Consider the following 13,459-nt stretch of genomic DNA (forward strand, 5'->3'; position numbering starts at 1 on the left):
TAGTTGTCATAAATCTATCAGTAGTTTTTCACTAACTCACACAGTCGCTCTTTGAACAGATCCTCTACCTCCACGATTCCCGCTGGTATTCTCCATCTGGGTACGCATCCGTGAGCACCTGGAAAACAGGTGGAATGTACGACTGAACTGTTTCGTCTGTGTCTTTAACCTTACTTGCAGTCAGCGTTACTTTTTTCTCTGTCATTTATTTTGAAAAATCTCCACACTCTTCACACTCCCCACACATTATTCCACCGCCGTGTACCTGCTGCACTGAACTGTGAATGTCACACGGCCGTAAGTGGTATCAGTGCATTTGTATCGGATTACTTTTATAAGTACGAATACGAGTACACACACGGAGCCGATGCCCGATACTGGTATCGAATTGGTGCATCCCTACTATTATAATATATTAAAGTTTTGTCGCTTAACCCTTTAGCCCAGGGGTCATCAATCCTGGTCCTCGAGGGCCGGTATCCTGCTTGTTTTAGATGTATCCCTCTTCCAACACACCTGATTCAAACCATAAGCCTATCATCAAGCTCTGCAGAAGCCTGATAATGACTGTCAGGTGTGCGGGAAGAGGGAAATATCTAAAACATGCAGGATACCGGCCTTCGAGGAACAGGATTGGTGACCCCTGCTTTAGCCCGTGAAGTGTCTGTGGTGAGCGTTCTGTATGTATGATTTATTTTTATTTTTTTCATTTTACCTTTATTTAATCAGGAAGTCCCATTGAGATTAGGAATCTCTTTTGTAAGGGAGACCTGGCCAAGGTAGTAGCTGAAGTCCAAACAACATAAAACATGATACACAATGAACAATAAAACACAATAACAACTATTCAACCATAATGGCATCAAGAAAAACAGTGACATTCCTCCTTCACTGCATTCTTCATGATAGTTTTAAAATCATTAATAGAAATGAATGTATGTAGTTTTACAGTTTTTTTTGAAGATAATTCCATGACCATAGTGCATGGAAGGAAAATGCTGTTTTTCCGAAGTCTGTCAGAACTCGGGGAACAGTCAAAAGCAACCACTTGGAGGAACATAAATGAAAACTACTAGAGCTAACAGACAGAAGATTACTGAGGTATTTTGGGAGTTTCCCCAGCAGAGCTTTATAGATGAACACAAACCAGTGTTTTTGTCCATGGATGGTTAATGATGTCCAGCCCACTAAGTCATAGAGAATGCAGTGGTGAGTGAGAGATTTTGCATTAGAAATAAAATGTAAAGAAGCATGATATACTGAAACGAGGCTCCTCAAAATGGAGGTAGCTGCATGTCTGTACAGTAGATCACCATAATCAAGCTTCATAAAAATTCAACTGTTTGCTCAACAGGAAACATTTCAAAATGCACGGATAGAATAGACTTTAGGCTTGCCATAGACATCTGAGCATGCTCAGTTCACCCCCTGCTGCCTATGAAATGAGGGGGCAAAACACAGAACAGTGAGTGAGACAGACTCGCTATAAAAATAGATGGCTTTGGGCTTTTTTTTTTTAATTATACCGTTTTCCTTGTCATTTTTTTTGTTTTTACTGTTGTTTGCAGTGTTGTTGTGATTGTTCTTTTTTTTTTTTTTTTTTTACTGTGTTTTTCCTGAGTTATGATGTAAATGCTTTTTGGAGTTCAACCAGGTGCTAAAAAGCAGCTGGACCGATTCAAAAAAAAAAAAAAAAAAAAGTTCAATCCAAAATCCAAAGTCCAAAATTCAAATCCTTGTTGTTGTTCAGTTTGTTCCAGTTCACAGTTCATGTTCAACATCCTAAATCTCTTAGTGATGTACATTCTGAGTGCCTTATTTAGTAAAAATCTGTCAAACTTCAATTCCTCTCTTTGTCTTTTTCTGTTATTCCACCCAGTTTTGAACTTAAAACACACAGTAAAATAAAACCACTGAACAAAAGGAACACAAACACATACTCACAGCAGCTTTTATGACACTGAAACAGATGCAAATTCACAGCAGCATGCTTACCTGAAATAACGTCTGAGGGTTTAAAGGATTAAGAGAGACCACAGGGACATGCAACAGTACTCAACAACAATAGGAAATCCTGTTCTTTTCCAGAGATTATTTTTCTGTAATTTTTTTACGAGAATCTGGAGTTCTCAGGTAATAATGACCAGAGTCACAAATGCACACTCGCCTATAAATAAAATGTATTATTATTATTATTATTATTATTATTATTATTATTATTATTCACTGAAGAAAACTCAAACTGTAAACCCATCCTCTACTGTAACACTTTAAGAAAAACAGCCATTCAGCTGCATCTATAGTATGTATTCATTAAGGTACCTTAAGTGCATGAGCCTGAATTCACAATGACTCAAGTAAGCAAACATATTCTAGTAATGTAAAATATTCTCCTCAGAAATACACAGCTCAGCCTGAAGGTTTCAACAGATGCAGTTTCTCAGCAGGTGAAATTACAGCCCTCTGTTTTTGTTTTTTTTTATTCCTATGTGTCGACCACAGCTGCATCGATCCCATTCCTGTGAGTGTGATATCTCAGAAACATCTCCATTAACTTCCCCTGTGTGGCACAGATGTCCACTAATTGGAACTGGGTGGTCAAAGGTCAATAACCTTACAAAACATGTTTGACCAAAATGATCACACACGTTGGACAAAATAATGGAAACACCTTAAAAAATCAACAAAATATAATTTAAAATGGTGTAGGTCCGCCTTTTGCGGCAATTACAGCCTCAATTCTCCGAGGTATTGATTCATACAACTTGTGAATTGTTTCCAAAGGAATTTTAAGCCATTCTTCAGTTAGAATACCCTCCAACTCTTTTAGAGACGATGGCGGTGGAAATCGACGTCTTACTTGAATCTCTAAAACTGACCATAAATGCTCAATAATGTTGAGGTCTGGGGACCGTGCCGGCCATACGAGATGCTCAACTTCATTAGAATGTTCCTCATGCCATTCTTTAACAATTCTAGCTGTATGGATTGTGGCATTATCATCTTGAGGTGAAGGTGTTTCCATTATTTTGTCCAACCCCTGTAAATGTGTAGTTTGGTAAAATGGTGATGCCAAATTGTTTCACTCCTTTCATTGCTCTGTAAAACAAAATCTCCATGTGAAGATGGCATTTTTGTGGCTGAGAATGAGTCACTGAAGTCATTTGTGTCATTATAGTCAGGAATTTTATTTATATTTTTTATTTTAGACTTAAAGGGGTTCCATGTAGTATTGACAATCCAAACTCTCACTGGCAGGCAGAAGTCACGTACAGGTGTAACAAGCCAAAGTATACCCCTGTCCAGACTATACCCAGAGTTAAAGTGGCCTAGGCCAGAATATACCCCCATGATATTTGTAGTATTGAGTGATATACACAAGAATTACTAAATTTTTCAACATTTTTGGGGGGGTTCAGCTTCATCAGGTAAGTTACGTGAGAAAACTGACTTAAATCTTAAAATTCTAAATTGCTTTAATTGTTTCAACCAGAAAAACCTTAATCAATAGAAACTATTAGACTTCCACAAAGATCAAAGATTACTACCACACTTCTTAATAATGGTTACACATTAAAATAAAAGCATGTCAAAAACAAAACATTTTAATGCAATTGGAACATGTTTAATTAATTTGACTGTTCATTACATAATAAAAATCCTGAGAATTCAAGTTCTCAGACTAGTCCTCACTACAATATAAATGTTCAGTTGAACACAACAAGTTAAACATAGAATATGCAGTCTACTCTCGTTAAACCGCCTGCCGTTATACCGCCATTTTCGCTCACCGCCGACCAAAACCATTGCACAAAAATCCCCAATGCATTATTCCATTAGCTACCACCATTTCCGCCTATCGCCATCCGCCAGCCCAGTTCCATGCACAAACAACACTTATACCATTGATTTCCCGACCGTTATACCGCCAGCGTGATTGCCATCGAGTACACATAAATTTTAACAATGCACTGAAACAAACGCGCCAGACGCTGATCGCGACAAGCTACGAGTAGGTCTACGGAATGGCCACCGTTCATTTATCGCAGAACACTCAGTAGGTCAGGATGTCGGGAAGAGGACGTGGGATTAAGCCAAAGCCTCAAGATGATGGGGTGTCATTTCCTGACACGGTATAATAATGCTTAAAATGTTTCCCCACTTTAAATGATCCCTTACAACATAACAGAATCAAGATTTATTTAGAAACGCAATTAGAACGGGTTAACGGAGGCAGCATAGACATCATATAGTAAAGACATGCACATTATGGACGCAACCCGTTGTAACGCCATTTTCGCTATACCGCCAATTTGGCCGTGAACGGAAGTTGGCGGTATAACGAGAGTAGACTGTAATAGAATAGAATAGAATAGAATAGAATAGAATAACTGTCCTAGGCCAACCTGGGGTCTAAAATAGCCCAGGCCAGACTGTACCCCTCCAGGCCAGAATATATCCCAAATGCCAAATGGTTTATCTCTTTGTAAATAAAAGTCAGTAAATACAATCAAATCCTCTTTACACAAAATGGGTATATTCTGTCCTGAAGGGTTATATACCCGGGGGATATAATCTGGTTTAGGCTGCTTTAACCCCGGGTATAGTCTGGCTATACTTTGGCCTGTTATACTGGGACTACCAAAACCACCAACATATAAACACTTTGCATCCACCGACTGTATCATTCACTGAATAAAGCTCATTATTTACATGTATCTGTATTATAGTAACAACAGGTTTTCTTCTTCAAACTAAAACTCATAGATGGTTTTTTTAACAGTTGGTCAGCAGGGTCAGAACTGTCACAGTTTAGTCTGATCCGTGGATCAACCACTGAATTTAGCAAAGATAATAATGCCACATAATAACTTTATACCTTCATAATCCTCATTATCACCTGTGTACAACAAACAGCATTAAACTCCATTCTGTTCATTTAGAGCTGTGTCCAGTCATTAAAAAAACAAAAAACCCAGTTCCTTTAGCTTTCCTCTAAAAGTTGTTTCTCATCCTTTTACGATATTTTGGACGATGGCCCTGTGGGATTAGCTTTTCTCACCATGGGAGACCATCATAGTGACTCACTGCTGCCTCTAGTGGTCACATAAGTCCATCCATCACTATGAACAGAGTCAGTACTTCTCTACAATAAAGCAGCCGGGTGTCTTAGGCAGAACTTCAGCCCTTTATTGTAAACATTTGAATGATAATTTTAGGCAATTGTGTATGTGTGTGTGTGCGTGTGTGTGTCACTGGATAAGTGACACACACACAAGGGTGTGACATAAGTGAGACTTCTGCATCTTCTATTAATTCTATATACACTCTGTAGAATTCTACTGCAGCTGATCATGGTGTCAACAGGTAGGGGACAGAATCCATCTGTTGGCCAGAATTTCCAGTCACTTTCAAACATAGATGCACTTTTTGACATTTCCTAAAATTTGCCATGAAGCTGTGGTTGTGTGGAGTGCTAGCCTGAAAAGCATTTTATCCAATCATCACAGCAGGACAAAGCTCTAACTTTGAGTTAGGCTTTTCTGTTTGCTTAATTTTGTGTGTTTTGTTGAGGCTAACACATTTTCCATGTGACTTTGTCTTCTTTGCACCAATGATTATTAAAAAAACATAACTTTGAGTGGTACCCATACTATTCAATGCAGAATAGTGGGTAGGATAATCAAACAGCTGAAATGTCCAAAAGTGGATTATTATTATTTATTTATGTGAAAACTCTACAAGTAGCAGATAAACAGGCTTGACCTTCATTCTACATCTTCTCTATTCAAAATGACATCTAAAATGACCTTGCACAATATTTTATTCCATGACTATTCATCAGGCCAAAGAAAACACTCTACTTCTTGAAAATGAAAGAAAACACTCTGAGCTTGAATATAAATTTAAGAAAATCAAAGCAGTGAGGAGTGACAGCCAGAACGAGACATCCTCCACAGCTACAGTAGATCTGGTCCACTTCTGTTTTGTTTTGTTTTCTTCTTCTTCAGAGAAACCAGGCTGGAAACCAGGCAGAAAAGATCTTGTGATGTGTTTACATCCTTGTAACAGCAGTAGCTGAACATAGTGACAAATGGAGTTTTGGCAAAAACAAAAATACGTCCAGCCAGATGGAGGACAGACAGGGTACATTTATTCTAACATTGAGTTTTCTTGATAGAGAATCATTGAAAGATAAAGTTCACACAGTTGAAGGCTATTTGCAGAATAGAGCTGTTACATTAGTGTCACAGAACATGTTACTTGCTTGTTTATTTGAAGCAAAAATGATCTGGTGGAGAACTGTTCACATTTTCCACAATATATACACACTGCTGCTCACTGCATGTTTGGATTTTCTCTCCTCTGTGGACGTTAAAAATGACACGAGACAAGAAACAGATGTGTCAACAATGGTAATCGTTTGTCTGTGACTATGCGATTATAAAACACTGCATGACACATGGCATGCAGCGTGTGCAGAGAGCTTCATCCAAACAATGTCAAACCATGCAAAATATTTGGATTGTTTCCTGCTTCAAGTAAGATAGAAATCTGCTCTGAAATTTAAAGCCAGGTCACGGCAATTATCAGAGCAGTGTACACAAGGAAAATATTTAGGCTCTTCACTCACTGTAAACAGCAAATAAATAATTAATATTCATTTTATGTGAAAGCATAAATTATATGTGGTTTTGCTGTCGAGCAGATGGTAAATTAATTAGCTGATGATGGTTCATGCGGATGTAACACATACAATAGATATAAATTACACTATGATGCAAATTAGTGACATCAGGCATAATTGGCATACTAGTAATTAAATACATTTCCCAGTCTCAGGTATGTAGATTATTTTATTGATGCTTCTATGGATCAGTTCCTCCAGTCAACAATGCAAACAAAACAAAACAAAAAAAATCCTAAAATTAGTAGTGTCATAAAACTAACTAGAAGCACTCGGAGAGCGCAGACCTCCACCAAGGCAGATCAGTGCCCCCCCCATGTTTGTCTGTCTGTTTGTTTGTCTGTCTGTCCGTGTGCAAGATAACTCAAAAAGTTATGGACGGATTTGGATGAAAATTTCAGGTAATGCTGATACTGGCACAAGGAACAAATGATTAAATTTTGGTCATGATTGGGTGGGGGGAGGGCAATGATCTGCCTTGGCGGAGGTCTGCGCTGTCTTTTCTAGAAAAGCACTCAGACACAGTGGTGCAGTGGTTAACACTCGTGCCTCACAGCAAGAAAGTCCTGGGTTCGATTCCAACACCAGTTGACGTGGGGTGGGACCTTTCTGTGTGGAGTTTGCATGTTCTCCCTGTGTCTGCGTGGGTTCTCTCCGGGTACTCCAACCTCCTCCCACAATCCAAAGACATGCACTGATAGGTTAATAGGTTAATCTAAATTGCCCATAGGTGTGAATGTGAGAGTGGTTTTTTGTCTCTATATGTCAGCCCTGCAATGAACTGGCAAAATGTCCAGGGTGTACCCCGCCTTCGCCCATAAGTAGCTGGGATAGGCTCCAAGCGACCCCCGTGACCCTAGTGGGGATAAAGCAGGTTCAGATAACAAATAAATGAATGTCTTCAAGGGGTTAAATGTACTGGACTTAATGTAGTTTCAAGGCAGAGAGATTAAACCTAAAAATATATGATTAACATACTTAAAGAAAAGAACATCACAAAAGACGGATAAAAATCACACCGAATTAGATTTTTCAGCGAACATGAACACCTGTGGAGTGTTCAGGGGCTCAGAAGTTCATCTCTACGCTATTACTAGGGATGATTTATCCTTTTAAATACATTTGATTAATCTGGGACTATAAAGGTGAAGGGCAGAATAATTTCAGAAAGTTTAACTTGAGAAAATGATAGTATCTGTCTCCTCTTGTGTGTGTGTGTGTGTGAGTGTTTGTGTGTGTGTGTGTGTGTGTGTGTGTGTGTGTGTGTGTGTGTGTGTGGTCTGTGCATTAATGATAGTGCACCTGTCTGCGAGGCGCCTCCTTCCTCTCCTGTACACCTGTTCTTCGCTGCCTCCAGACCTGGATACATAGTTGATGACTCAGCCTGCGTGCAGTACTTTGGGCTTTCCGATCCTGACTTGTTTTTCCGGTTCTGTCTAATTTCTCCAATGTCCACGTTGGTTTCTTCTCCATCTTCTCATTGAGCCCCATACCAGAGAAAGAAATCCAGGAACACGCTGTGAGGAAGGGGGTAATTGAAACGTACCCTTATACAACATGTCCATACATCTGAACGCCAACATGGCTCCTTTTTCACTCACTTCTGAAACAACGTATGTGCACAAAACTTAACCCATAAAAACCCAAACATCCATCACCAACCAAAAGCATCGACTGATCTAAACTGTTTAATACCTGTTGATCCACTAATCCTATCAATACATATAAATAATTTGTTTAAAATGCAGTTCGTCATCATTTTATAGTCATCAGATATGACCCATTTGGACATTTAGAGGCTTCGTAGTTACCATGGAAACACCGTCATCTTCTACAACATTGATTCACCAGTAAAACCCATGGAGCTGGATCAACGACAGTGGGTGGAAATGCTTATTTTATGTCCAGTTAATGATATATTTTACTGAAAAAGTCACTTTTTCTTCAGTTTGATCTGTTTCTGATATAATAACCCTCAACTTTAATCTGAGCTTTTATGAACATCTGCATTATCAGTGAATTATACACAGGAAAATACCTAATTTGTACTGATAAAATACAAAATACAAAAGATTATATTACAATAAATTGTGATAAATCTCTTGCAAATCTTAGTTCAATAAATCTTACCAAGCTTACCAGATTTTTTTGCTCAATTCAAGCAAAAAAAATCTGTCAATGGAACAAGTGAAAATTATCTTGGTAAGATTTCTTGAAATACAATTTTCAAGATCTGTTGTCTAAAATAAGTTCTTATATCTCACTGAAAAGTTACTCTTTAGGTGATTATGTCTTATTTTAAGTGTGATGAGATATGTTTACTTGAAATGAGAAAAACACACTTGGTAAGTTTTAGATTTTTGCAGTGTGTGGTAAACGAAGCTTGGTTGTCGTCTGATTAGGTTTATACTGTCAACTGAAAGGATAAAGATTTTCTTTTTTCTTTTTTTGCCAGACAGATAGAAAAAGTAGATTTTTACTTTGACATGTTTCTTCTACAACCTGTGGCCTACCTCAGAAGGGTCACTTAATGCAGGATTGGTTATGTTTAGGTACCAGTCTGGTTTGGTGAAAATACTTAAATCAGTTTGATTGATGCAACCGCTGAAGTGACATGTTTCATTAAGACAGGTTCTGGCAACCTGCACTGATGGCATTAATGTTAATCCAACTGGCTTAGTAACATAGCAGCACAAATAACATCATCCTATATCTTTGCAGAAACAGACAGTGTCACTAATGTCTGACAAACCGTGCAAAGTCTTCTGCTGAGATGAGGCCAACAATACGAAAGAGACTGAATTACAGCAGAGCAAGGGGGGAGACGCACACATTGTGTTTCATGCATAAGAAAAATCATGTATGTTTGAAGGGTCAGAATAAGGGTAAAGATGCCAGACTTAGTCTCAAGGAAAACTAAATGGCAACAGCAGCTGATAAAAGAGAAGAGATGAAAAATATCATAGCAGAATGGACTGCAGAACTGCTTTGCTCCTGGTTCCTTATCTCTTTATTTAGTATTTATTGCCATTGGGAAAACAAGGCCAGAGGTGTATTACTGAACAAGAGTGGCTGTATTCTCATTTATGGACTCTGGAAGTCTCATTACATTTCACCTAGAAGGTCTGCTGAGTCAGGTGCAACAGCTGGAGGTAAATTCAGTGTGTTACTCTGGTCCAGTGTTTCACTTCATATCAAACTGGTCTGAACATTTTCAAAGCAGACCCACCCCAGTGGCAAAGAGTTAAAATAAGAAGAAGACACAAAAACAAATGTACACGTCACATGGCTTTCTATTCTTCTACATCCATCCTGAACCACCTCTTTCTAGGCTGGTTGTCAACAGTTTTTGTATTTTCCACATTAATTCATCAGATAACCACAAGGTATATTAACAGGGATCATTTTAATCCTGTGCCCTATTAAACCATATTGTCGTTTTCATTGTGAGGTCAGGCTTCCTTTTGAATTAAAGGGTAGCTGTAGTGAATTTTCATTGCTAGCTATTTCAAAAGATCACATATAATACTAGTAGCCCCATCAGGTAACTTATGTCATATCCCGTTGTCAAGTACATGCGAGTACTAAGTCACTGCTCCATCAGTCAGACTTGGTCAGAGACATATTGCCTCCTTCATAAACTGTTCTAACACCAGCAGTGACGCAGACAAATTGGTTTGTCTGATTACCTGGGCTGTGATGGACTGGCCACTGTCCAGTCTAAGATGACACATGATTGTCCAGCGCTGGGTCGCATCTCTAGGACAATGGCGGAGTGTAAAGGTTACGGCTGCACAAACAAGAAGCACAAAGAATAAGCGTACTTTCCACTCAATCTGGCTCACTGACTGCTGCCTGTTTACTTGCACTCATCACCTGGGATCAAAGATGGTGCGTCACTTCTAGGCAACAATGGCTGCTCCCCATAGGTTCTGCCCAGGGTGCTTTTGGTTGTGGGTGGGGATCAATCCCCCCTCTGGTTTCTACATCCCTACTTCTGCTCAGTGAATTTCATCCTAGGGGGGAAAACCAACCAACTGAAATAACAGGCAGGTTGTGACAGATTTCTTACACCTACATCCTACATTACTGGCATTAACGTTCATCTGAACTGAACTGTTGGAAGTCTCAGAATTCGCGAACATCCCCGTGCACTGGGGCGCCATAAAAGGGGGGGTGTTAAATGTGACAAATTCATGGGGCCCAGCATTTGTGTGTCCAGTGGATACAGGTTAGAAGTTTGTGTAAGATCCACTGTATAATTAGAGGAATAGAACCCAGGAGTTGGACGTTGAAAATATGTAAAGTTTCGCTGTCGTTTCACGCCAGCGTTAGTTATGTTAGTTAAGGACTGCACCCCCGTGTATATAACGGCTGCCCCCCCAACCTCGCGGCGACAAAAAAAACCAAAACAAACATCCCCACCTCTATTTTTTGGACAAATCACACCCTTGGTCTGCCCACGCCTGTAATTCACATCCTAAAAAATCCAGTGTGGTGCATTTTTGCCCATTTTGTTTTTTATCGAATTTGCGCCTCTCTTGCTAATAAGTAATACACAAAGCACAATTAATGTTGTAAACAGGACTAGTACAGGAATACTTTAAAGTTCAATGATAAGCTTTTTCTGCTCTGTAGCTTCTTTGACTTCTTATATCCCACTGTTTCATTGTTTGGTGATAGTGAAGGACAGTTTCATTCATTACATCACAGGTGTCAAACATGTGGCCCGGGGGCCAAAACCGGCCCACCAAAGTTTCCAATCCGGCCCGCGGGATGATTTTACAAAGTGCAAGATAGGGCATCGAACTCAAAAATAATATCATAATAACCTATAAATAATGACAACACCAATTTTTTCTCTTTGATTTAGTGCAAAAACATTAAATTATGAAAATATTTACATTAAAAAACTATTCCTTAACAATAAAATGTGAATAACCTGAACAAATATGAACTACCTGAAATGTTTAAAGAAAATGAAGTGCAATTTTAACAATATTTTGCCTGTTACTAAATGTTTTGTGCCTTCATAGATCTGATCTGTAATGCACATGTAGCCTATAAATGGTAAGTCGAGGCATAATATTGATAAAATTGTACTCACATTTCTTAACAAATATCTGTTTTTTCAGGTTATTCACATCCTTTTTGTTTGGATAGTTTTGTAAATGTAAATATTGGCATAATTCAGTGGTTCTCAATCTTTTTCTGTCGGGCCCCCCTTTGGAGCACGAAAAATCTCCAAGCCCCCCTCAACCCCAACAACATTGTACCTGTGGTGCAATTATTACTTTTATTGAAAGAAACATCAATATTGTAAGAATACTTTTTGCTTTTCCTTGAATAATTTGGTGTGCAAATTAAAAATAACGTACATTTTTGATTGAACAATACAAATGAACTCAACAAGACTGCTCCCTGAGACATTATTTTTCAAAATAAAAATAGGAAATGTGTAATTATCTTACAACTATGACAATAAGGTAGTTTTTTTTTTCTAGAACAACAAACACATTTTGGTAACAAAGATGAAGATTTTAACAATATCAGAGGCTGCAATGAGCCTATTTACAAACTGTGCAAAAACAGAAACATTGCACATTTTTCTTTTCCAGTCCAATCCTTGTCCATTGTCCAAACCTAAACTCTTTGTCTAGTCTAGTGACAGATCACCATGGCAGTAGATTTGTTTGTTGTACGTCCCTAAAATGAGTCCAGGTTGCTCCAACACTAAAACATTAGTTCCACCTGCTACATGTTTGAACCTGAAGAAAAAATAAACACCTAGGAATGATCCCATGCCCCCCCGGCAAGCCTTCGTGCCCCCCTGGGGGCGCCCGCCCCACTTTTTGAGAAACACTGGCATAATTGAATGTTATTTTTTGCACTAAAACAATTTGGAGTTGTCATTATTTATTGGCTATCATGCTATTATTTTACTGGTCCGGCCCACCTCAGATTAAATTGGGCTGAATGTGGCCCCCGGAAGAAAATGAGTTTGACACCCCTGCATTATATGAATGATGGCTCCATTCAAATACATTTTTCCAAAAATCCAAAAACTGATCCACTTAATTATTTATGGGAGACGTGTAACCAAATGTTATCAGCTTAACTAACACCGCCAGACAGAGTGGGATACCCCGCTGTTAAATCGACTTGGGAGTGGGAGGTAATCAATGTGAAAAACTGAGAACAGATGTCCTTAAGAACAACACTGGAAAATTGTCAGACTGAAAAGGTTCTGACTGAACATTTCAGAGGCAATTAGTGTAATTCTATTCCTCTGACAGTAGGGGTAAATGAGCTTTGTGTTAGTGTTCTCGACTACGTCTGTTTCATTGCGGCTTCAAGGCCATTCCAGCAGCTGAATATGTTCAAGGAATAGAGGGGGAGAAGAAGGAGATGGCAGAACAAATGGCCAAGGGAGCAGACGTAATGGATAATACTTAACCACAGAAAGGTCCAGGTAGTGTTGTGTAAGCAAGACATTTAACATCTCGGAAAAATGCACAATATATCCTTTGGGCAAAATGGCTGCCTTTTCCAAAATTGTATTACTGTGCACTGACACTGAGACTGGAAACAATGTGACAGAATGACAAAATGTGCAGTTAGACAACACAGCACTGGCTCAGGTAAACATCATAAATCATATACAGGATACTTTAATTGAATATGAATGTAAAAGAAGATAAAACTTGATTTTCTGTGCTTTGGAAAAAGGCATATCTGTGAAGAATAACAACAAAGCAAATCATTGTAACA

General features: G+C 38.7%; 1 protein-coding gene across 1 annotated transcript in view; it reads left to right on the forward strand.

Moving 5' to 3' along the window:
• ntsr1 (neurotensin receptor 1 (high affinity)) overlaps nucleotides 1–13,459 on the forward strand; it is a 98,043-nt gene that overhangs the window by 9,419 nt on the left and 75,165 nt on the right. The gene's annotated exons all lie outside the window — the stretch shown is intronic.

Source organism: Sphaeramia orbicularis, chromosome 7 (assembly GCF_902148855.1).
Source record: "Sphaeramia orbicularis chromosome 7, fSphaOr1.1, whole genome shotgun sequence".
Classification (NCBI taxonomy): domain Eukaryota; kingdom Metazoa; phylum Chordata; class Actinopteri; order Kurtiformes; family Apogonidae; genus Sphaeramia; species Sphaeramia orbicularis.